General features: G+C 35.6%; 2 long non-coding RNA genes across 2 annotated transcripts; both read left to right on the top strand.

The window, feature by feature from the left end:
• Positions 1 to 6484: 6484 nt before the first annotated feature.
• On the top strand, positions 6485 to 8182 carry LOC138311309 (uncharacterized). Its single transcript, XR_011206561.1, has 3 exons — positions 6485 to 6698; positions 7036 to 7101; positions 8150 to 8182. It is a non-coding gene; the product is annotated as an uncharacterized lncRNA (long non-coding RNA).
• Positions 8183 to 13235: 5053 nt separating this feature from the next.
• Positions 13236 to 15260, top strand: LOC138311326 (uncharacterized). The gene is made up of 3 exons (XR_011206585.1): positions 13236 to 13279; positions 13491 to 13562; positions 14427 to 15260. It is a non-coding gene; the product is annotated as an uncharacterized lncRNA (long non-coding RNA).
• The last annotated feature ends 11177 nt before the right edge of the window (positions 15261 to 26437 follow it).

Here is a 26437-nt window from a genome sequence, read left to right as displayed (position 1 = left end):
TGGGGGAAGGGGAACAGAACTTGTAGAAATTTTGGCTCTGGCCCCCCGGGGGCAGGACGGGTCGGGCCCAATAGGGGAAATAGAGGTAAATCCTATAAATCGCTACTTGTCCTAGAGTTTTGCTTGGGTTGTGACCAAATTTGGCCATAGACATCCTTGGGGGAAGGGGAACAGAACTGACCCCCTGGGGGCAGGAGGGATGGGGCCCAATAAGGGATTTAGAGGTTAATATTAAAATTCCTTCAGAAAAGAAACAATGAATCTGTATTCAGAACATTACTTGGCATTACAAACCAGGTGAGCGATACAGGCCCTCTGGGCCTCTTGTTATTTTATGCAGAGAAAATATTAACAGCGGTATGCTTTTACTGTATTTTATGCACTATATAGACAGTTAATTTCATTGTTCCCAATATTGTAACCAAATGCACTCAACTTCTATAACACAGAACGTGTGCAGCATTTTTAATGCAAAATAGCCTTTGTGTTTATACTGCCAGGCCTGACCATACTAATTTAAATCAGATCTAAAAGAAGTACATGTATACAATTGCATTCAACAAAATAATTGATTATGCCAGGTTTGCCTTTGGAAAACGGTTTGTAATTATCTAGTTGAGCTCTTTATAGGGCTCAGTTGTATAAATTGCTGGCTGGTAACAGTTAATGGGTGAATTACCAATGGAAAGAAAAGTATATGACTTTTGTAAGTTTTCTTCTCAAACTATATAAGGACCTATCGGATTGTAAATATAGTATCTGTTGTGATGATATTTATGGAGTATTTTCAACAGGATTGTCCCTGGATGGAAAGAGGGTGCGATTTGAAGATGAAGGTCATCCATCTCCTGTAATAAATATTCCGTATGAGGGCACACCATTCATCATTCTGAACAATGAGGTGTATGAGTGTCAACACGGCCCCCAACGTATTAAAGGAGTAAGAAGCTAATAAATCTATATAGTAATATATAATATATATATGTTGATGGAACTGTAGTCAAGCAGATGATACCATTGCAGTATATTTTAAAGTTGATGAAGTTTATGGTATCATCATGATCATATGGTAGGCTATTCAAATTGCCTTTCGTCCATGGTCCGTGGGTGTTTGTCCATCGTCCATTGTCCAACCGTACACAATGCTTGTTACTGCTTTTTCTTAGAAAGTACTGAAGGGATCTGTCTAAAAAATTCATATGTAGCTTCCCCTAGGGCACACATAGTGTCATGCAGATTTTCAGACTGATCAGAAAAACAATATGGCTGCCAGGCACCCATCATGGATTTTGGAAGTTGATATTTGTTCCGCTATTACTCAGAAAGTAGTAAATGGATCTGTCTCAAATTTGATATGTAGGTTCCACTAGGGCCCTAGTAGTGTCATGCTGATTTTCACACTGATCAGAAAACCAATATGGCCGTCAGGCAGCCATCTTGGTTTTTGGAAGTTGATGTTTGTTACCACTATTTCTCAGAAAGTGCTGAATGGATCTGTCTCAAATTTCATATGTAGGTTTCCCTAGGGCCAAAGGAATGTCTTGCTGGTTTTCAGACAGATTGGTAAACAATATGGCCGCCAGACAGCCATCTTTGATTTTGAAAGTTGAGGTATGTCACTGCTATTTCTCAGAAAGTACTGAAGAGATCATTGCAAATTTCCCATGTATGTTCCCTTAAGGCCCTAGTTGCACATATTGCATTTTGGGACCAATCAGGTAACAAGATATAGCCACCAGGCAACCATTTTGATTTTGAAATTTGAAGTTTGTTACCGCTTTTTCTCAGAAAGTACTGAATGGATCGTTCTCAAATTTTCATTTAGGCTCATCTAGGGCCCTAGTTCTGCCTATTGCATTTTGGAACCGATCGGTAAACAAGATGGCTGCCAGGCAACCATCTTGGATTTTGTTAGTTAAAGTTTGTGACCGCTATTTCTCTGAAAGTACTGAAGGGATTGTTCTGAAATTTTCATATAGGTTGTTATAGGGCCCTAGTTCCGCCTATTGCATTTTGGGACCGATCAGTCAACAAGATGGCCGACCACCATCTTGAATTTTCAGAGTTTAAAGTTTGAAAAGCAGAGAAAATAAGTTTTAAGTTTGAAAAGGTGAAAAAAGAAGTTTAAGTTTGAAAAGCAGAAAAAAGAAAAGTTTGTAAAGCAGTGAAAAGATCCCTCTTTCATTTGTCAGACATAGATCAATCTTTGGTGGGCGCCAAGATCTCTCTGGGATCTCTTGTTAGTCTTGATTTTAAAATGTAGATTTGAAATTGTCTTTTATATGTTTAGTTGCAAATATTACGGAACTGTGTTCTATTAGAGGAAGAGTTACATAAGAGCTGTGAGATGTTGATGAAAGGCTATCATGATGTATTTTGTTTTAATAGCAAAAGAAGGATGTACTGACCAGCAAGACAACCAAAAATTGTAGTGTCCTGCAATGATCAGGATAAGGAGAATCATGAGATTCCCGGAATACAAGGTATTATGATAATGAATGTTCATAAAGGCCTATGAACGATTAGCAACATGTTAGGGTAATTGAAAATTTAATGAGTGTAGGGGATATTATAAATCACTGACAAAATATTCTATAACAATTAAATGATACATACATCAATATATATTTTACACAAAATGGATTGTTTGTTTTTTCATCTTTGATACCTATCACTGTCGTTTTATCCACCTCCGGACTACTTGTATGTCGCAGTGAATCAGAAGACATTTCAGGAGGAAAAACTGACCAATCACAACCTTACAAAGACTTTATGTGAGGATTGTAAAGAGAATAACGCTCAACTTTAAAGTCATACACTGCACCATTATTTGATTCTGTGGATGGACATCAAGGATCAAATATACCTGCACATATGCTGTCACACACAGAACCTCCAATTTAGCTATGATTTTCCAGGAGATCATATTACGACAGTGATAGTAACACCTTGTAACATGTAGAATTAGTTATTTGTTACTCTGTCGATTGTCAAATTTTTGTGTGATATTAAAAGAAATCAGTAGATGCAAACAATCTATGCATATATCATTATAACACGCCTACAGGGTTAGGTACACAGTACTGTCAACAAATAACTACGCTGTTATGTTTACTAGTGTATGTAGCAGGTACAAATAGCATTTGTATAACTGGATTCAAGTTTAGAAAAGCATAAACCTCAAGTCCTTTTTTTAACTCACCTGGCCCGAAGGGGCCGATGAGCTATTGCCATGACGCGGCGACCGTCGTCCGTCCGTCCGTCCGTCAACATTTCCTTTAAATCGCTACTTGTCATAAAGTACTGCATGGATTTTAACAAAATTTGGTCAGAAACTTCCTTAGGGGAAGGGGATCAGATTTTGCATAAATGGTGATCCTGACCCCCCTGGGGCAGGAGGAGCGGGGCCCAATAGGGGTAATAGAGGTAAATCCTATAAATCGCTACTTGTCCTAGAGTTCTGCATGGATTGCAACCAAATTTGGCCAGAAACTTCCTTAGGGGAAGGGGATCAGATTTTGCATAAATGGTGACCCTGACCCCCCTGGGGCAGGAGGGGCGGGGCGTAATAGGGGAAATAAAGGTAAATCCTATAAATCGCTACTTGTCCTAGAGTTCTGGATGGATTGTAACCAAATTTGGCCAGAAACATCCTTGGGGGAAGGGGAACAGAACTTGTATAAATTTTGGCTCTGACCCCCCGGGGGCAGGAGGGGCGAGGCCCAATAGGGGAAATAGAAGTAAATCCTATAAATCGCTACTTGTCCTAGAGTTCTGGATGGATTGTAACCAAATTTGGCCAGAAACATCCTTGGGGATAAACACCGGCATGCCAGACCCAAATATTCTTTTGACATGTCTTTCTCTGCACAAGCTATGATAAGTTTAAGATTGCGTTATAGGTAACAACATAGTTGTTAATAATGCGATATCATTCAACAGTCAAAACTCTTTCCCAGAGATGTTGGGACCATTTTACCTATAAAGTGTTTCCCTCGGTCTCTGGCCTCGGGAAACAGTTTATGAGGTTGATCCCAACACCTCTGAGAAAGAGTTTTGACTGTTGACTGATAAGGCTTGAACCAACTGTATAATGTTTAATTGACCTATTGTCTATAACTAAGAGCACTATAGATCTGATATTGGGCATGTAACATGCTGGGATGAATCGCTACCAAGTATATGACCGTTAAGGCCCAATGGGCCTTTTGTGAAGAGTTATGCCCCGTTGTTACAAAATAATAAAAGTGCTATTCCACCTACGGTAAATTAATGAAGAGCTATCAATAGTACTTTGTCTCAATGATACTTATACAGTATAGATGTGCCTACTCTACATCTGAACAAGATACCTGCACCTGCTTTAAAGGGATGTCCCATTATTACAATATTGGTTATGGACCATAAAGTTGCATTGGATGCCATAAAATTTTTCATAGAAATTTTAACATGATAAGATATTATGCATTATTAATATTTTTGTTGAAATAAATTAATGGCATCTTTGACCGTGTATACTGAAGGCTCTTTTTATATACCAAGTGGTATATTTAGGAAAAGTATGAAGTTGTTTTCACTAAAAAAATAACATGGAAAGTTAAAACTGGTAGTTGATTGATACTTTGTAATTAATGATTACCATAATAATCACATGAAATGCTGTCCATGACATCAACAAATTATGATAGATTCACAATGAGATTTAATGAATTTGATGATAATTAAGACTGCTTTGCCTCTTCAGCAACTTCATAGACGATATTCATCCATTATATATATTTAAGGATTAACCTCTTACTTTGTTTAGTTTATGAGATGATAAACCCAATGGAGCACGAGGTAAATTGCGTAAACTAAACAAAATAAGAGGTTAATATTTATATTTACAATATTTTCATTTAACCATTGAGAACACCAGATTGGAGAACACCAGATTCCATTATTTACCGTGTGCTATTCGCCGTCAAAATCATACTGCCGTCATGTTTCACATTGCACAACGGCCATTCAAAAAAGCATGCCGTTGACTGACAGCTTCATCCGCCCTTTCCAATGCAAATTACCCTACCTTCATTTAAGGTCTTACAGATAAAATTGGATATAAGTCTTTGAAGACTAATGCATACTTCATTGCTACTATTTGTTGTATATATATAATAGTTCTTATATTTCAGTTATTTTATTCATGTCAAATAGCAATAACAGATTGAAAAAATTGTTGAATTGTATGCCTCCGTTTGCCTAGTGCATGTGTTATTTGTTAACATTGACACGTGATTTTGTGGAATGTCAAAGAAAGTCCGCCAAATGTTTCAGGTATTCATTCGCACCGAATTGGGTGCACTCAAGTTATTGGGAAATAAACATATTTGCTCCAACTTAGTTTATCAATACAGAAACAATGGCAATTGTAAATATAAAAGAATATTCATAATTATTATTTCATTTCATCTTTTTCAAAAGTAATCAACTAATAAGATCGAGAAAACATGTTATCAATAGATATGTATCATTCATATTGTCAACAGTTTAGACTCTATTTCCTCTCATATACCCCTATATTTTCAAACTGGGAAATTATATCTCCGTAACTGCGCACAGGCGATGAGCCAAAATTTTGCTCCATAACAACGACATCGATGCTATCAAAAATCACATGTACATTAATTATTTGCAAGAAAATTAAAGCATGTAACAACAAGGAAATTAACATTATTTATTTGGGAATGAAACAATGTTGTAAATATTGTTAACAAATATGCAGTTGCATATATTTCATATCCCTAATGTTTCAGTGGTTTCATAGCCGGACAAGGTGTTGGCAGGTCAGATGTTTGGGATGTTCAAATTGTACCCCATTCAAAACAGTTTGACAGTGTATCCTGTGGCGTTTACGTTTTGAAGGTAAAGTTAAATATTATCAAAACTTTTCCTACATGCATAGAAATAACAACGAGCAAACACTGATACTGAAAATAACATTTAATTTATTCGTGTACTTATTTCGGGGGTTTCTGCATAATCCTTTTTTAAGTTATAAAAGGAAACCCGTTTATCGTTGACAGTATATTTTTAACAGTCATATTGATGGCAATATTATTTGACGTTACCATGTCAACATCAGTAACATCATAATTTTTATGTTTTTATGGCAAGGTGTTTGTATTTTATACCTTTTGAAATATAGATATCTGTATTTAATTAAAGATATCTCTATTTAGGTTTCATTTCCGTGTTAAAAATAATATCTTTATTTTGAAAAAAGATGTCTGTATATAATAGGTAGAAACCAAAACGGCTTGCCATATGTTTTAGGTGTCTTCCATATGATTTGGTTTGTTAACATAATAAAAGTGACAAGGGAATGTAGTTATGTGATTATGTTGCTTTCATTTAATTTCGGCAAATTCATCCACTTGCGAACAATTTGTCATCGAAAGCCAATGGTCATTAATGTCTTAATACATTATTTATATGGTTATATCACATTATCTATTTAAAACATGCACTCTACCAAGCAGCATGGAGTTTGACATCAGACTTATATCATATCTTGACAGTAAACCATAAATTATGCATATACATTCAGTTTGCTGAAAACTTCCTTAAAAAGGAGAGTTTGGAACTATCATGGACCAAAAATGACATCCAGCAAGAAAGGAAAAGGATAGCCATGCGAATCATGACATGTGGTTATGGTGAGTAATGCGGTCACACACGGACACATTCCTGTCAAGATTTGTGTGTTAGAAATTGATGTTGTCATGTAGATTTATTAATCTTCGTTTATCATCGATAACCAGATAGCTTAAACAATATAGCTTACAGATCATGGACTCACGGCCACGCAATCGCAATGGGTATGAAACCTAATATTTAGTGTATTGTTCATTTCCATGCGATTTAAAAAAAATTGGGAAAGCGTCAACAATAATGCGATTTGTGTAGTTATTGGGAACAGCATGTCAGAATATATTGCTTGCAAATTTAATGACTTAATCGTGGTGCAATTCAATGATGTTGACTTTTTTTCAGAGAAACAGCAGGAAACTCCATACAATGCAACGGTCAATGACAAATCGCCAGCCGTTAAAGAAACAGGTGCGTAGGATGAAAGTATTTCTAATCGATGAAGAATGTTTTGAAATATATATTGAAACATCGAATTTAAACCAGTGCGTAGGAAGAATGTTTGCCTGACTGACAAAGCTTTTCTGTGCTTAATTTATCTCCTTTACTGAAATCTAAAGAAGTTCATATATAATGATGCTATTATACAAATATTTCATGGCCTACTGTGCTCTAGTTCATAATATTTAACCCGAGGTGGTGGTAATCAACAAATGTTATATTGCACGAGGCCGAAGGCCGAGTGCAATATAATATTTGTTGATTACCATTACCGAGGGGTAAATATTATGAACTAGAGCACAGTAACCCATGAAATATTTGTTTTATTACATAATCACCAGTTTTTCAGTTGAATATTATTATAAAATGAATACGACAATCACTTAACAAAATCATCAGCACCGTACCGTACGGAAAAGCTTCAAATCCTATTGAAGATTGACGTATAAAGCACGTACGTCACGTTGTAACTCCGGTTTGGATGTCTTATTGTCTTCTTTAACGATATTAGACCTGGATGCAGCGTTTTGATCTAATACATCCGCCGTGTCCGTCCTCTATTCGATAAACGTCTACATGACGTGCTTGTTTCGAGATCTATAAAGCTAGCGCGAAATTGAACGTGAACCTTTGTGACGTCATAATAACGTAACTCACTGTTACGCGCGATTCCTCGGAGGTTTTCTACAAAACTAGACAACAACAGCGAGGTGTTCCTAAAGCCGTGCAATATAACATCTCGAACCGTGCAATATAACGTTTCCATTGGAGTGTGCAATATAACTTCGAACCGTGCAATATAACAAGGTTTTATTGAACGGTCGGTGTAATAGTTGAAAATATCATATTACGTCATATATAGATTGGTGTAAACAAAGTATGTAATAAAAACTTATATTCATTTCATGGAAACAAGAAATAAGACGTATTATTTAACACCTACAATTTAAAACAAATAAAGTTTTGATTTACACCACTGTAACACTATAATTCCATATGAAAGTTTCTTTTGTTACAGTGTCGCATGAGACCAGGAAAAACCAAGACAGAGGTATGTGTCTTCACATGCGTGTTGTACTTACAGTTAGGATTTACCTGGCCTTAATGTTATTTACTTACCTTTCCTTTCATTGATACTTTAATTTCGTTTACAATTCTTAACATAAATATCTCTATAGTAAACTGGATATTTAACTCACCAAATGTTCAAATACTTACGTAACAGCATTATGAAAAAATTCAAAATTGTAGTGTTAAAATTCTTTCCATGTTCAAATGACCAATGTACATATGATATTACAATAGTTCTCTAGAAATATTGCTTCACCACATTATTTATATATGTTCATGTCAATTACTTCTATCATTACGAAAGACAATATGTCTTATATTTGACAGAGGAAACGTATCTCATATGTTTACCCAAAGGTAAAGAAGAATGCTTACACATTTTGTGTCTGCAAAAGAAAAAATGATGGCAGGTAAATATACCACAAGTAACAAAGTGTGGGATGGGGAAAGATTTTCCTCCCGTTATCCTGGTGACGATATGAACATGCATGAGGCAGTATATAATGGCACCTATACGACTTTCTAATTCAGCAATTAATGTAATAGTGAAGTATATAGATGTCTCAATTTCATCACGTCACGTGATGAAATATCAATTACAATAAATAAACCGGAAATATGTTTTGGATTTCCAATCATATACAATTTCCATGCAATTAATGATATATATATTTTATCCAATAACGGTATCATTATTATGTGGATTGAATACCATGATACCGGGTAGTCGAATAAGTCAAACATATTATGTTAGAAACTGTTTGCTGACAATATTTCTCAAAATATCTAAATTTAACTTTCAGAACATACTGGCAGTGTGAATGCTGCGAAGACTGGTATCATCCATGTTGTCTTGGTTTTGATGAAAAGCAGGAACCGCCACATTTCATTTGTAGAGAGTGTCAGGTACTACATTTTACTACTTATCTCAAATATAAGCTATTTATTTCAACCTGAAACTTCGCAATTTGAAGGCTTTTCATTAAGAATGTGTTTAAAAGTATTTTCCAATTTTGAATTAGGGGCTTTTCATAAAAGCATCAACAATCATTTAATCTGTAACTATTGTGATGCTGTTTACTGAGTGTGATAATGCATATGGTAATCAAATATAATTTGCTACTTTGGGATATGGTGATTAATGAATGATGTTGTATATTGAGTGAATATATGTACTATGATGATGATGATGATGATGAATGAGTGTGAATGAAGACTATGAATAATTTATGTGCTGATATCTAATGTAACTTTTACATTTTGAAAACTTATGAAAAATAAAAAAAATAAATCATTTAATCATACGTGATTTGGCTCAAACTTTTAAATGTGAACACAGCCTGGCAACATAACTTCATCTTTGATGTTTTTTGGCTTCGTTGCCTGTCATTGAGATATCATTGTAGACTAAAATCAATACGTTTCCGTTAATACTTCAATGATTTCTCTCTAGGTTGGAACAAAGAAAAGGAAACAATTTCAAGGTAAAAAGACACTGTCACACCAAAAATCATATTTTCATATATCCTTTGACTACTTATATTATAAAAAGATAGTGATAATAATTCAAATAAAGTATTAATATTCCTGTGTCACAATGCTCAAAATAATGCTTAGTTGACAAAAGTATTTTTTACATATCATAATATTCCTTCATATATGATATAATACCGTTTCCCCTTACAATAATCATTATAAACATTTTACATCTTTTACAACAGGCAATGATGCTTTCAAAGACAGACAGTCATGTCAGGTAAAAACAGCTGCATTAACATTTATAATCTTTACATGTGTTGCATGTGTGCAATACAAATAATATAGCTTGTCAGTAGCTATTAATTGCAAAGTGATGGTACATTTTGTAGGCAAAATCTCAAACCAACACCAGTGGAGTAAAGCGTATCATGTATTTGAGGACCATGTGGTAGATAGGCCTTTGGCTTAACATGTAAATCCATCCTGAGGACCTCAATAAATAAAGTTTATTATTATTTCAATTATTACAGTAATCACTGTCTGTCTGTAAGCTTAATTCCTTAATGGTGATTATTTCTAACCACAGCATCATAGCAGAGAATATGAAGGGAAACATTGTTTTTTAATTTGCTTTTTAAGAAATGTATATCAGGTAATTCTATAAATAAAAAGTCAATACTCATTAACTGTTGCAAAGGTTACAACTATGAATTATGCCAGATTTATTATAACATTGCATAATATATATCTAAAATGCATTTCATTGATCTTCAAAGACTGATACAGATGAATGGCACATGAAGATGGCAGTCCCTGTTCTACCATTGGAATCAACTCCTCCATTTACATTACTCGAGGTAAAAATAATCTTTTTATTCATTTTCTTAAGTTTAACATACATATTTCCATATATGTAGTTTGAATATTATCATTTATTGAAATATTTGTAAGACAGAAATAGAGAAACATAACAAAACATCTTTCCATATGAAGATAATAACACTCTTTCATATGATGATTTCAATGAAAGGGATACTCTAACAACGGTAACAAAATAATTTACAACCCAGGGCTTACTGAAATTACGAGTAAAACAACTTCTCTATTAACAGGATGATGATGATAACGAAGATCTAGAGCTGCGCATGTCTGGCACTTTCTCGAATGAAGAGGTTGAAAACGGTGTAAGTAACAATTACACTTTTGTATGATTTCATCAAAACTGTAAAAAGTAAGCATGTCACTATCCTTTATTAAATCGTTTACTACAGTCATGTTTTTCCCTGAATCAAGCCTTATAAAAACAGTATTGTCACCAATATTCAAAGTAAATTGACATGTCAAATGGAAATTGCTGTGTGAATTAGACCGGAATTGCGGTCAGATTCTTGCTGCAAATTTAATTCATCAGATTAATACAGATTTTTTAGAGTATCATGGTTTAATACCTGCTATCAGAAAATACTTGAATGAAAAATGTATGAATATGTCAAATTGAATATCCTTCTACTCCTACTAACATTAAATAATTCATATAAATTGTACAATATAATGGGATAACAAATTAACATTACTCTTACCGGTCGAAAGAGATGGGAAGACTTTGTTCAGCTGAATTATTTGAAATGGGTTGATATTTAAAAAATACACCTATACAGTAACAAAAAAATCTATCTTATCAAAAGCTATCTAAATTATATCTTGACCACAAATTGATATACATGGATGCATAATATTTTGGAAAAGACTTAGTTAGGTTATCAACTTTGTGCATGCTACATATACGATAAAATGTCTTTTTGTTCTCTTTTGCAAAATGTCATTTCAATTACTTAATTTGTATGGCAGCCAATCATGAAGTTATACTTGAATACTTATATATTTGAAAGTTTGGACTTCAAGGAGTAAACAAAGCCAATTTGTCGCCAATGTAAACTATTGAATTTACATTCATGCAATTTTAATCATGGCAATTATCTGTATGCTATCAACTTTATTACAGATTCTTTCTATATACAACTCATTATCTGGCATACCGTCAGGATCGGAGGAGAGGTAATTATTACTATTTCATGGCACACTTTTACCATTGCAACGCCAAAATTAAATGTTTTTCATTATAGTTACTTCTGGTGGTGAATTGATAGTATAACTCCCGTTTATTTCAAGCAAAGGCTACTCAACTCCATTTTTCAATATATTTAGTATGTCATATGCAATTTGGAATCGCACAAATGAATACATGATTGTTCGCATCTGACACTTTAATTGTTTTAGTACAGATCGAGGAACATGTAATAAAAGTGTTTGAACACTTATGCATGCACATGTGATAACCGTTACATCTCTTTGGGCAATGCTCCATGCGTATGATGAATATACAATGTTCTACAATGCCATGTTTACAGTACAGTAGGTCTACCTGTGTTTGTACAAGCATATTTCTTGACCGACGTCAGACTTGTTTGAAAACTTCAGGACATATAACATTCGTGTTTTGAAGTGATTTCAAACGTAAACTTATCAAAATAGTATTCAGGTTATCGCAAAGTTTAAGACACTCTCACCTATCTTACTTAACTTTATCCTTCTGTACAATATACTTTAATCCTTAAATGTATATGTGTATCTTTCCTTCACGACCTTCATACCTGATGTTTATTATCCCCTGCCCAACAAAGTTGGCGGGGGATATACAAATGTGTTCCGTCCGTCCGTCCGTCCATCTGTCCGTCCGTACGAATGGTTTCCGGAGCATAACTCTAAAACCAGTAGAGATATTTCTACGAAACTTCATACACACATTGGTCTTATGGTCTAGTAGTGTCTTTTGCTATTTTAAGGTTTTCATTTTTTGTATTTTTTCCGTAACCATGGAAACATTGCTGAAAATATCATGGTAAATGGTAAATGTTACTTTGCAAAACTCCACCCATCTTTGTGTATATAGTCTAATATAAATGTCAAGGCTGTATACCTGATTCAACAATTGCAGCCCCGCTCTACTTGAATTATGCTCCATCTTTCTTTAGTTCAACTTCCTTTTTCCTGTTTTTTTTTCATACACATAAGTCTCCACAATCACACTTACTTCAGCTTTGATATCTCCATTGGCGGGGGATCTGAATGACTATGTCCTTGTATTAACAATTTTGTTTCATGTCAATTATATTATTTCACAGTGTTTTTCACGATAAGTTTATGAGAGGACCATGTAGACAGGCAAGAGGATATAGCATCCAGAAATTTAAACCTGAGGTATAAGCATTCATTCATTTGCCTAATACAATCACAGTACTTATTTCATATCATTTATAATATATGACTTAACACTTTTTCCAGCCACTTTTAAATATATTTAGCATTTGGTACAGTTGTATTATCTAACATTGTAACCATTTCATAATCAATGATCATATTGTTATCACATGTAATATTTATAATATGCATCTGGATATTTTTCCGACTTCCATATAGAAATTAAAATAGCTTATAGTTTGGATAATTATTTACAAATATTATATATATGATGTTACAGTTGTACCTGGCTCTGTGAGATGTGGTTGAGGAACACATTTTTAAAACAAATAGAGAAGGAGTAAGTATTCTTTAAGTATAATTATATAGCCACAATAACTTAAAGTTTTGTTATGTTTGTTCAAGTTTATCATGTCATAATTCTACACTCTCTAGTACATTTAGACATTTTACATCATTCCAAAGCATCTTAATCAATCTGGTGAAATAATTCATTAAATTCATAATGAGTAGAAATATAAAACAGTTCTCTAACCTTTTCCACATTGCAGCTACTTCACAATGTGGGGAACTATACGCGGCGCAGGAGACAGTCTGCTACATCTTTTAAAGGATTCACCAGGGTTTGTGTTTATACTTACACTTATTCCAATATGTGTTTGTGTACATTGTGTATGTCTTATTCCATGTACATTTGCATTACAAACCTCTTGCTGTGGTTAAATCTTACACATAAAACTATGGAATACCTACAATGTATATCAGTAGATTTTATCACTTTCATTTACAAAATATTTATTTTGACATAATTAAAAACAAATACTGGTGGTATTGCTATTCAGTTCTCTATTAGCAATGAACATGTGTATCACAAGTACTGATATGTATAATAATTTGATATGAATTTTCTAAAAAATTTCATCAATTTGACAACAAATTGTAATAACTGTGTTATGATAATTAATGTGAAAACTGTACATTGGACGTTTGTTGTGTTAATAATTTAACAAAAATAACATACAAACAACTGTAAACCGATGTTAGTTAATTGACATGGTTACAATAAAATTCAGTGACATAGCCCCACAATGTTTCTACAAAATTCAATTGAAATTATTACCATAGCAACCCAACTCAACAAAGAAAACAAACCTAATAACCAAAAGTGCACAAACATTACTAGATAATTTCATTGAAATTTATTCAGTAGTTTAGGCAAATTTATCTGGACCAACTATTTCCATGGACACACGGACAGACATACAGACAAGCTGATTCCATTTTTGAATACCCTATCTCTAATCGGTCCTGGTTGGTGGGATAAATATTTTAATCGACAAGGTTTCATAGCTGATATTCCAAATTCCCAAGTTGTGAATTGTATAGCTACTAAAACTTATATCATAGGAGCTCATAATCAATTAATTTGACGACTTATTCAATCGGTGTCTCTATGCAAGCTACAGGCTTACTTTCGTTTCTTACAGAAATGCTGACTTATACACATATACATATCACAAGTAATGTTCAGAGACGCCATTTCAAGGATCGTCATGGAAATTTCTTCAATCTTGTGGAAGACGGCGCATTCCATCTGCAAAGCGACTGAATCAGAGTCTTGGCGAAAATCTTTGAAGTTGTGTAACAAAAACCTTAAATCGTAATCTTCAAGTATATATATATCTATTCGTTGTATTAAACATTAGATAATGAGCCATAACGGGCCATAAATTTGGACATGCAATTTCATCCTAAGTAATCTATTCTAAAGCATAAGCTGTGAAACTCTTTCAAATGGACAGACAGTTGAATTACATCTTATCAAATCAACCTTAATTGCAATACAGATTTGATGTTCTGTAAAATTCTGGGTTTTTTTAATACTTTTTCCATATTTACATGGATAGTTGAAATTACTAACAACACTGTAAAATTGTGATACAAAATTGTAGAGATGACTTGGCTACACAGTCTGCAATATGTACTCCTTTCAATGTTCCAACCTTTGGTGATGAATAACATGTTAAAAGATCGGTGTTATTGATTTCTATATTTGCAAATAACTTAATAAATTACATTCAACTTAAAATGTCTGTGCATGACATTTTCAGATATATCAAGTTCATTTCTGCTGTAAGTCTTAAAGATTACATTTTATGAAATTATAGTGTATTACAGTGTGTCACTAACACCGGTTGGCTATTTCATTCCTGTATTAATTTTATTGCTGTTACACTAGTTATATTTTAAAGCAACAAATGATGACCAATAACTAATTCTGTAATAGCTGGGCCAAAAAATCAAGCATGCTGAACCCCATTTTGTCAACAGTTTTTAAAATATTTTAACGCTTTCTTTTCAAAAGCAACAACTTACAGAAATTTACTCATGTCAACTGTCTTTATGAAGTAATGAAACTTACAAAAAATGTACATTGTATAGTCATCTTCTAAGATTTATAAGTATAGTAACTATCATATAATGCTATTATGAGCAACAATAATGGGTTGCCTTTGTGATGTCACAATTTTCTTAATTGTGTATTTTTTAGACATTTTTTTTGTCTATCATGCAACTATGCACTGTAAAATATTGCTATTCATTTTGTGATATGTATATGGTCACAACAATTACATTATGGTTAAATACCAAACTTTTTTTTATGAACAGCTATTTCAAGCAATATTGAAGAAGGAATTACTATAATTTTTAATTTTCAACAGAGAGGATATTTAAAAAGATTTAATCACAAAACACTTACAATGTAGAACAATTATTGCTTTAGGACCATATACATTGTACATTTTGTAAGGAATAATTCCTTTCAGAGACAACTCATTGAGGCTAATTCTGTTACAAAGCCACAAAGCAAAATATGACATAAATGTATTGTTCTATATTTCTTATGAAACTTGTAACAAGAAATATTGACAAATTCCACGACATTGTTAAGTATTTTTGATTGATTACTGTTATAATTCCACGACATTGTTAAGTATTTTGATTGATACTGTTATAATTCCACGACATTGTTAAGTATGGATTGATACTGTTATAATTCCACGACATTGTTAAGTATTTTGATTGATTACTGTTATAATTCCACGACATTGTTAAGTATTTTGATTGATACTGTTATAATTCCACGACATTGTTAAGTATTGTGATTGATACTGTTATAATTCCACGACATTGTTAAGTATTGTGATTGATACTGTTATAATTCCACGACATTGTTAAGTATTTGATTGATACTGTTATAATTCCACGACATTGTTAAGTATTGTGATTGATACTGTTATAATTCCACGACATTGTTAAGTATTGTGATTGATACTGTTATAATTCCACGACATTGTTAAGTATTTTGATTGATACTGTTATAATTCCACGACATTGTTAAGTATTGTGATTGATACTGTTATAATTCCACGACATTGTTAAGTATTGTGATTGATACTGTTATAATTCCACGACATTGTTAAGTATTTTGATTGATACTGTTATAATTCCACGACATTGTTAAGTATTGTGATTGATACTGTTATAATTCCACGACATTGTTAAGTATTGTGATTGATACTGTTATAATTCCACGACATTGTTAAGTATTGTGATTGATACTGTTATAATTCCACGACACATTGTTAAGTATTGTGATTGATACTGTTATAATTCCACGACATTGTTAAGTATTGTGATTGATACTGTTATAATTCCACGACATTGTTAAGTATTGTGATTGATACTGTTATAATTCCACGACATTGTTAAGTATTGTGATTGATACTGTTATAATTCCACGACATTGTTAAGTATTGTGATTGATACTGTTATAATTCCACGACATTGTTAAGTATTGTGATTGATACTGTTATAATTCCACGACATTGTTAAGTATTTGTGATTGATACTGTTATAATTCCACGACATTGTTAAGTATTGTGATTGATACTGTTATAATTCCACGACATTGTTAAGTATTGTGATTGATACTGTTATAATTCCACGTGTTAAGTATGTGATACTGTTATAATTCCACGACATTGTTAAGTATTGTGATTGATACTGTTATAATTCCACGACATTGTTAAGTTATTGTGATTGATACTGTTATAATTCCACGACATTGTTAAGTATTGTTGATTGATACTGTTATAATTCCACGACATTGTTAAGTATTGTGATTGATACTGTTATAATTCCACGACATTGTTAAGTATTGTGATTGATACTGTTATAATTCCACGACATTGTTAAGTATTGTGATTGATACTGTTATAATTCCACGACATTGTTAAGTATTGTGATTGATACTGTTATAATTCCACGACATTGTTAAGTATTGTGATTGATACTGTTATAATTCCACGACATTGTTAAGTATTGTGATTGATACTGTTATAATTCCACGACATTGTTAAGTATTGTGATTGATACTGTTATAATTCCACGACATTGTTAAGTATTGTGATTGATACTGTTATAATTCCACGACATTGTTAAGTATTGTCTGATTGATACTGTTATAATTCCACGACATTGTTAAGTATTGTGATTGATACTGTTATAATTCCACGACATTGTTAAGTATTGTGATTGATACTGTTATAATTCCACGACATTGTTAAGTATTTTGATTGATACTGTTATAATTCCACGACATTGTTAAGTATTGTGATTGATACTGTTATAATTCCACGACATTGTTAAGTATTTTGATTGATACTGTTATAATTCCACGACATTGTTAAGTATTGTGATTGATACTGTTATAATTCACGACATTGTTAAGTATTGTGATTGATACTGTTATAATTCCACGACATTGTTAAGTATTGTGATGATACGATTGATACTGTTATAATTCCACGACATTGTTAAGTATTGTGATTGATACTGTTATAATTCCACGACATTGTTAAGTATTGTGATTGATACTGTTATAATTCCACGACATTGTTAAGTATTGTGATTGATACTGTTATAATTCCACGACACATTGTTAAGTATTGTGATTGATACTGTTATAATTCCACGACATTGTTAAGTATTTTGATTGATACTGTTATAATTCCACGACTTTGTTAAGTATTGTGATTGATACTGTTATAATTCCACGACATTGTTAAGTATTGTGATTGATACTGTTAATAATTCCACGACATTGTTAAGTATTGTGATTGATACTGTTATAATTCCACGACATTGTTAAGTATTTGATTGATACTGTTATAATTCCACGACATTGTTAAGTATTGTGATTGATACTGTTATAATTCCACGACATTGTTAAGTATTGTGATTGATACTGTTATAATTCCACGACATTGTTATAGTATTGTGATTGTTAAGATACTGTTATAATTCCACGACATTGTTAAGTATTGTGATTGATACTGTTATAATTCCACGACATTGTTAAGTATTGTGATTGATACTGTTATAATTCCACGGACATTGTTAAGTATTGTGATGATACTGTTATAATTCCACGACATTGTTAAGTATTGTGATTGATACTGTTATAATTCCACGACATTGTTAAGTATTGTGGATTGATACTGTTATAATTCCACGACATTGTTAAGTATTGTGATTGATACTGTTATAATTCCACGACATTGTTAAGTATTTGTGATTGATACTGTTATAATTCCACGACATTGTTAAGTATTGTGATTGATTACTGTTATAATTCCACGACATTTGTTAAGTATTGTGATTGATACAGTGTTATAATTCCACACAATTGTTAAGTTTGTGATTGATACTGTTATATTTCCAATCGTTGACCCCCGCATGAGGTGAACTGTGCCTCAGTGCTTGGGATTTGAAAAACATAAGTTTTTCTTGCAAAATTCAGACTTTTCTTGGTTAAATTGAAAACTGATTTACTCTGCCGGATATCTCTGACAATAACAACGTGATATGTGGTGCCTGTGGTGCCCCATCATTGGTATATAAGACGTCATTAAGGGTAACCCCCGCCTGAGGTGAACTTAGTGCCTCAGTGCTTGGGATTTGAAAAACATAAGTTTTTCTTGCAAAATTCAGACTTTTCTTGGTTAAATTGAAGACTGATTTACTCTGCCGGATATCTCTGACAAGAACAACGTAATATGTGGTGCCTGTGGTGCCCCATCATTGTCATATGTGACGTAATTAGGGGTACCCCCCGCATGAGGTGAACTGTGCCTCAGTGCTTGGGATTTGAAAAACATAAGTTTTTCTTGCAAAATTTAGACTTTTCTTGGTTAAATTGAAGACTGATTTACTCTGCCGGATATCTCTGACAATAACAACGTGATATGTGGTGCCTGTGGTGCCCCATCATTGTCATATGTGACGTAATTAGGGGTACCCCCTCCGCATGAGGTGAACTGTGCCTCAGTGCTTGGGATATGAAAAACATAAGTTTTCTTGCAAAATTCAGACTTTTCTTGGTTAAATTGAAAACTGATTTACTCTGCCGGATATCTCTGACAATAACAACGTGATATGTGGTGCCTGTGGTGCCCCATCATTGGTACATAAGACGTCATTTAGGGTACCCCCCGCCTGTGGTGAACTGTGCCTCAGTGCTTGGGATTTGAAAAACATAAGTTTTTTCTTGCAAAATTCAGACTTTTCTTGGTTAAATTGAAGACTGATTTACTCTGCCGGATATCTCTGACAATAACAACGTGATATGTGGTGCCTGTGGTGCCCCATCATTGGTCATATGTGACGTCATTAGGGTACCCCCCGCATGAGGTGAACTGTGCCTCAGTGCTTGGGATTTGAAAAACATAAGTTTTTCTTGCAAAATTCAGACTTTTCTTGGTTAAATTGAAGACTGATTTACTCTGCCGGATATCTCTGACAATAACAACGTGATATGTGGTGCCTGTGGTGCCCCATCATTGGTCATATATGACGTCATTAAGGGTACCCCCCGCATGAGGTGAACTGTGCCTCAGTGCTTGGGATTTGAAAAACAATAAGTTTTTCTTGCAAAATTCAGACTTTTCTTGGTTAAATTGAAGACTGATTTACTCTGCCGGATATCTCTGACAATAACAACGTGATATGTGGTGCCTGTGGTGCCCCCATCATTGTCATATGTGACGTCATTAAGGGTACCCCCCCGCATGAGGTGAACTGTGCCTCAGTGCTTGGGATTTGAAAAACATAAGTTTTTCTTGCAAAATTCAGACTTTTCTTGGTTAAATTGAAGACTGATTTACTCTGCTGCCGGATATCTCTGACAATAACAACGTGATATGTGGTGCCTGTGGTGCCCCATCATTGGTCATATGTGACGTCATCATTAAGGGTACCCCCCGCATGAGGTGAACTGTGCCTCAGTGCTTGGGATTTGAAAAACATAAGTTTTTCTTGCAAAATTCAGACTTTTCTTGGTTAAATTGAAAACTGATTTACTCTGCCGGATATCTCTGACAATAACAACGTGATATGTGGTGCCTGTGGTGCCCCATCATTGTCATATGTGACGTAATTAAGGGTACCCCCCGCATGAGGTGAACTGTGCCTCAGTGCTTGGGATTTGAAAAACATAAGTTTTTCTTGCAAAATTCAGACTTTTCTTGGTTAAATTGAAGACTGATTTACTCTGCCGGATATCTCTGACAATAACAACGGGATATGTGGTGCCTGTGGTGCCCCATCATTGGCATATATGACTTCATTAAGGGTAACCCCCGCATGAGGTGAACTGTGCCTCAGTGCTTGGGATTTGAAAAACATAAGTTTTTCTTGCAAAATTCAGACTTTTCTTGGTTAAATTGAAAACTGATTTACTCTGCCGGATATCTCTGACAATAACAACGTGATATGTGGTGCCTGTGGTGCCCCATCATTGGCATATATGACGTCATTAAGGGTACCCCCCCGCATGAGGTGAACTGTGCCTCAGTGCTTGGGATTTGAAAAACATAAGTTTTTCTTGCAAAATTCAGACTTTTCTTGGTTAAATTGAAGACTGATTTACTCTGCCGGATATCTCTGACAATAACAACGTGATATGTGGTGCCTGTGGTGCCCCATCATTGGCATATGTGACGTCATTAAGGGTACCCCCCGCATGAGGTGAACTGTGCCTCAGTGCTTGGGATTTGAAAAACATAAGTTTTTCTTGCAAAATTCAGACTTTTCTTGGTTAAATTGAAAACTGATTTACTCTGCCGGATATCTCTGACAATAACAACGTGATATGTGGTGCCTGTGGTGCCCCATCATTGGTCATATATGACTTCATTAAGGGTACCCCCCGCCTGAGGTGAACTGTGTCTCAGTGCTTGTGATTTGAAAAACATAAGTTTTCTTGCAAACTTCAGACTTTTCTTGGTTTAATTGAAGACTGATTTACTCTGCCGGATATCTCTGACAATAACAACGTGATATTTGGTGCCTGTGGTGCCCCATCATTGGTATATATGACGTCATTAAGGGTACCCCCCCCGCATGAGGTGAACTGTGCCTCAGTGCTTGGGATTTGAAAAACATAAGTTTTTTTGGCAAAATTCAGACTTTTCTTGGTTAAATTGAAAACTGATTTACTCTGCCGGATATCTCTGACAATAACAACGTGATATGTGGTGCCTGTGGTGCCCCATCATTGTCATATGTGACGTCATTAAGGGTACCCCCCCGCATGAGGTGAACTGTGCCTCAGTGCTTGGGATTTGAAAAACATAAGTTTTTCTTGCAAAATTCAGACTTTTCTTGGTTAAATTGAAGACTGATTTACTCTGCCGGATATCTCTGACAATAACAACGTAATATGTGGTGCCTGTGGTGCCCCATCATTGTCATATGTGACGTCATTAGGGGTACCCCCCCGCATGAGGTGAACTGTGCCTCAGTGCTTGGGATTTGAAAAACATAAGTTTTTCTTGCAAAATTCAGACTTTTCTTGGTTAAATTGAAGACTGATTTACTCTGCCGGATATCTCTGACAATAACAACGTGATATGTGGTGCCTGTGGTGCCCCATCATTGGTATATAAGACGTCATTAAGGGTACCCCCCGCCTGAGGTGAACTGTGCCTCAGTGCTTGGGATTTGAAAAACATAAGTTTTCTTGCAAAATTCAGACTTTTCTTGGTTAAATTGAAGACTGATTTACTCTGCCGGATATCTCTGACAATAACAACGTGATATGTGGTGCCTGTGGTGCCCCATCATTGGCATATATGACTTCATTAAGGGTACCCCCCGCATGAGGTGAACTGTGCCTCAGTGCTTGGGATTTGAAAAACATAAGTTTTTCTTGCAAAATTCAGACTTTTCTTGGTTAAATTGAAGACTGATTTACTCTGCCGGATATCTCTGACAATAACAACGTGATATGTGGTGCCTGTGGTGCCCCATCATTGTCATATATGACGTCATTAAGGGTACCCCCCCGCATGAGGTGAACTGTGCCTCAGTGCTTGGGATTTGAAAAACATAAGTTTTTCTTGCAAAATTCAGACTTTTCTTGGTTAAATTGAAAACTGATTTACTCTGCCGGATATCTCTGACAATAACAACGTAATATGTGGTGCCTGTGGTGCCCCATCATTGGTATATGTGACGTCATTAAGGGTACCCCCCTGCATGAGGTGAACTGTGCCTCAGTGCTTGGGATTTGAAAAAACATAAGTTTTCTTGCAAAATTCAGACTTTTCTTGGTTAAATTGAAGACTGATTTACTCTGCCGGATATCTCTGACAATAACAACGTGATATATGTGGTGCCTGTGGTGCCCCATCATTGGCATATGTGACGTCATTAAGGGTACCCCCCCGCATGAGGTGAACTGTGCCTCAGTGCTTGGGATTTGAAAAACATAAGTTTTCTTGCAAAATTCAGACTTTTCTTGGTTAAATTGAAGACTGATTTACTCTGCCGGATATCTCTGACAATAACAACGTGATATGTGGTGCCTGTGGTGCCCCATCATTGTCATATGTGACGTCATTAAGGGTACCCCCCGCATGAGGTGAACTGTGCCTCAGTGCTTGGGATTTGAAAAACATAAGTTTTTCTTGCAAAATTCAGACTTTTCTTGGTTAAATTGAAAACTGATTTACTCTGCCGGATATCTCTGACAATAACAACGTGATATGTGGTGCCTGTGGTGCCCCATCATTGGTATATAAGACGTCATTAAGGGTACCCCCCGCATGAGGTGAACTGTGCCTCAGTGCTTGGGATTTGAAAAACATAAGTTTTTCTTGCAAAATTCAGACTTTTCTTGGTTAAATTGAAAACTGATTTACTCTGCCGGATATCTCTGACAATAACAACGTGATATGTGGTGCCTGTGGTGCCCCATCATTGGTATATATGACGTCATTAAGGGTACCCCCCGCATGAGGTGAACTGTGCCTCAGTGCTTGGGATTTGAAAAACATAAGTTTTTCTTGCAAAATTCAGACTTTTCTTGGTTAAATTGAAAACTGATTTACTCTGCCGGATATCTCTGACAATAACAACGTGATATGTGGTGCCTGTGGTGCCCCATCATTGGTATATAAGACGTCATTAAGGGTACCCCCCGCCTGAGGTGAACTGTGCCTCAGTGCTTGGGATTTGAAAAACATAAGTTTTTCTTGCAAAATTCAGACTTTTCTTGGTTAAATTGAAGACTGATTTACTCTGCCGGATATCTCTGACAATAACAACGTGATATGTGGTGCCTGTGGTGCCCCATCATTGGCATATGTGACGTCATTAAGGGTACCCCCCGCCATGAGGTGAACTGTGCCTCAGTGCTTGGGATTTGAAAAAACATAAGTTTTTTCTTGCAAAATTCAGACTTTTCTTGGTTAAATTGAAGACTGATTTACTCTGCCGGATATCTCTGACAATAACAACGTGATATGTGGTGCCTGTGGTGCCCCATCATTGTCATATGTGACGTAATTAGGGGTACCCCCCGCATGAGGTGAACTGTGCCTCAGTGCTTGGGATATGAAAAACATAAGTTTTCTTGCAAAATTCAGACTTTTCTTGGTTAAATTGAAAACTGATTTACTCTGCCGGATATCTCTGACAATAACAACGTGATATGTGGTGCCTGTGGTGCCCCATCATTGGTATATAAGACGTCATTAAGGGTACCCCCCGCATGAGGTGAACTGTGCCTCAGTGCTTGGGATTTGAAAAACATAAGTTTTTCTTGCAAAATTCAGACTTTTCTTGGTTAAATTGAAGACTGATTTACTCTGCCGGATATCTCTGACAATAACAACGTGATATGTGGTGCCTGTGGTGCCCCATCATTGGTATATGACGTCATTAAGGGTACCCCCCGCCTGAGGTGAACTGTGCCTCAGTGCTTGGGATTTGAAAAACATAAGTTTTTCTTGCAAAATTCAGACTTTTCTTGGTTAAATTGAAGACTGATTTACTCTGCCGGATATCTCTGACAATAACAACGTGATATGTGGTGCCTGTGGTGCCCCATCATTGGCATATGTGACGTAATTAAGGGTACCCCCCCCATGAGGTGAACTGTGCCTCAGTGCTTGGGATTTGAAAAACATAAGTTTTTCTTGCAAAATTCAGACTTTTCTTGGTTAAATTGAAGACTGATTTACTCTGCCGGATATCTCTGACAATAACAACGTAATATGTGGTGCCTGTGGTGCCCCATCATTGTCATATGTGACGTAACTAGGGGTACCCCCCCCCCGCATGAGGTGAACTGTGCCTCAGTGCTTGGGATTTGAAAAACATAAGTTTTTCTTGCAAAATTCAGACTTTTCTTGGTTAAATTGAAGACTGATTTACTCTGCCGGATATCTCTGACAATAACAACGTAATATGTGGTGCCTGTGGTGCCCCATCATTGGTATATGTGACGTCATTAAGGGTACCCCCCTGCATGAGGTGAACTGTGCCTCAGTGCTTGGGATTTGAAAAACATAAGTTTTTCTTGCAAAATTCAGACTTTTCTTGGTTAAATTGAAAACTGATTTACTCTGCCGGATATCTCTGACAATAACAACGTGATATGTGGTGCCTGTGGTGCCCCCATCATTGGTATATAAACGACGTCATTAAGGGTACCCCCCGCCTGAGGTGAACTGTGCCTCAGTGCTTGGGATTTGAAAAACATAAGTTTTTCTTGCAAAATTCAGACTTTTCTTGGTTAAATTGAAGACTGATTTACTCTGCCGGATATCTCTGACAATAACAACGTGATATGTGGTGCCTGTGGTGCCCCATCATTGGTATATGTGACGTCATTAAGGGTACCCCCGCATGAGGTGAACTGTGCCTCAGTGCTTGGGATTTGAAAAACATAAGTTTTTCTTGCAAAATTCAGACTTTTCTTGTTTAAATTGAAGACTGATTTACTCTGCCGGATATCTCTGACAATAACAACGTGATATGTGGTGCCTGTGGTGCCCCATCATTGGTATATAAGACGTCATTAAGGGTACCCCCCGCCTGAGGTGAACTGTGCCTCAGTGCTTGGATTTGAAAAACATAAGTTTTTCTTGCAAAATTCAGACTTTTCTTGGTTAAATTGAAGACTGATTTACTCTGCCGGATATCTCTGACAATAACAACGTGATATGTGGTGCCTGTGGTGCCCCATCATTGGCATATGTGACGTCATTAAGGGTACCCCCCGCATGAGTGAACTGTGCCTCAGTGCTTGGGATTTGAAAAAAACATAAGTTTTTCTTGCAAAATTCAGACTTTTCTTGGTTAAATTGAAGACTGATTTACTCTGCCGGATATCTCTGACAATAACAACGTGATATGTGGTGCCTGTGGTGCCCCATCATTGGCATATATGTGACGTCATCGAGGGTACCCCCCCCCCCGCATGAGGTGAACTGTGCCTCAGTGCTTGGGATTTGAAAAACATAAGTTTTTCTTGCAAAATTCAGACTTTTCTTGGTTAAATTGAAAACTGATTTACTCTGCCGGATATCTCTGACAAGAACAACGTAATATGTGGTGCCTGTGGTGCCCCATCATTGGTATATGTGACGTCATTAAGGGTACCCCCCTGCATGAGGTGAACTGTGCCTCAGTGCTTGGGATTTGAAAAACATAAGTTTTCTTGCAAAATTCAGACTTTTCTTGGTTAAATTGAAGACTGATTTACTCTGCCGGATATCTCTGACAATAACAACGTGATATGTGGTGCCTGTGGTGCCCCATCATTGTCATATGTGACGTAACTAGGGGTACCCCCCCCCCCCCCCCCCCCCCCCCCCCCCCCCCCCCCGCATGAGGTGAACTGTGCCTCAGTGCTTGGGATTTGAAAAACATAAGTTTTCTTGCAAAATTCAGACTTTTCTTGGTTAAATTGAAGACTGATTTACTCTGCCGGATATCTCTGACAATAACAACGTGATATGTGGTGCCTGTGGTGCCCCATCATTGGTATATAAGACGTCATTAAGGGTACCCCCCGCCTGAGGTGAACTGTGCCTCAGTGCTTGGGATTTGAAAAACATAAGTTTTTCTTGCAAAATTCAGACTT

The sequence above is a fragment of the Argopecten irradians genome, unplaced genomic scaffold (genome assembly GCF_041381155.1).
Source record: "Argopecten irradians isolate NY unplaced genomic scaffold, Ai_NY scaffold_0017, whole genome shotgun sequence".
Classification (NCBI taxonomy): Eukaryota; Metazoa; Mollusca; class Bivalvia; order Pectinida; family Pectinidae; genus Argopecten; species Argopecten irradians.
The sequence above is the reverse complement of the archived record's forward strand: the minus strand, read 5'-3'. Positions and strand labels throughout refer to the sequence as shown.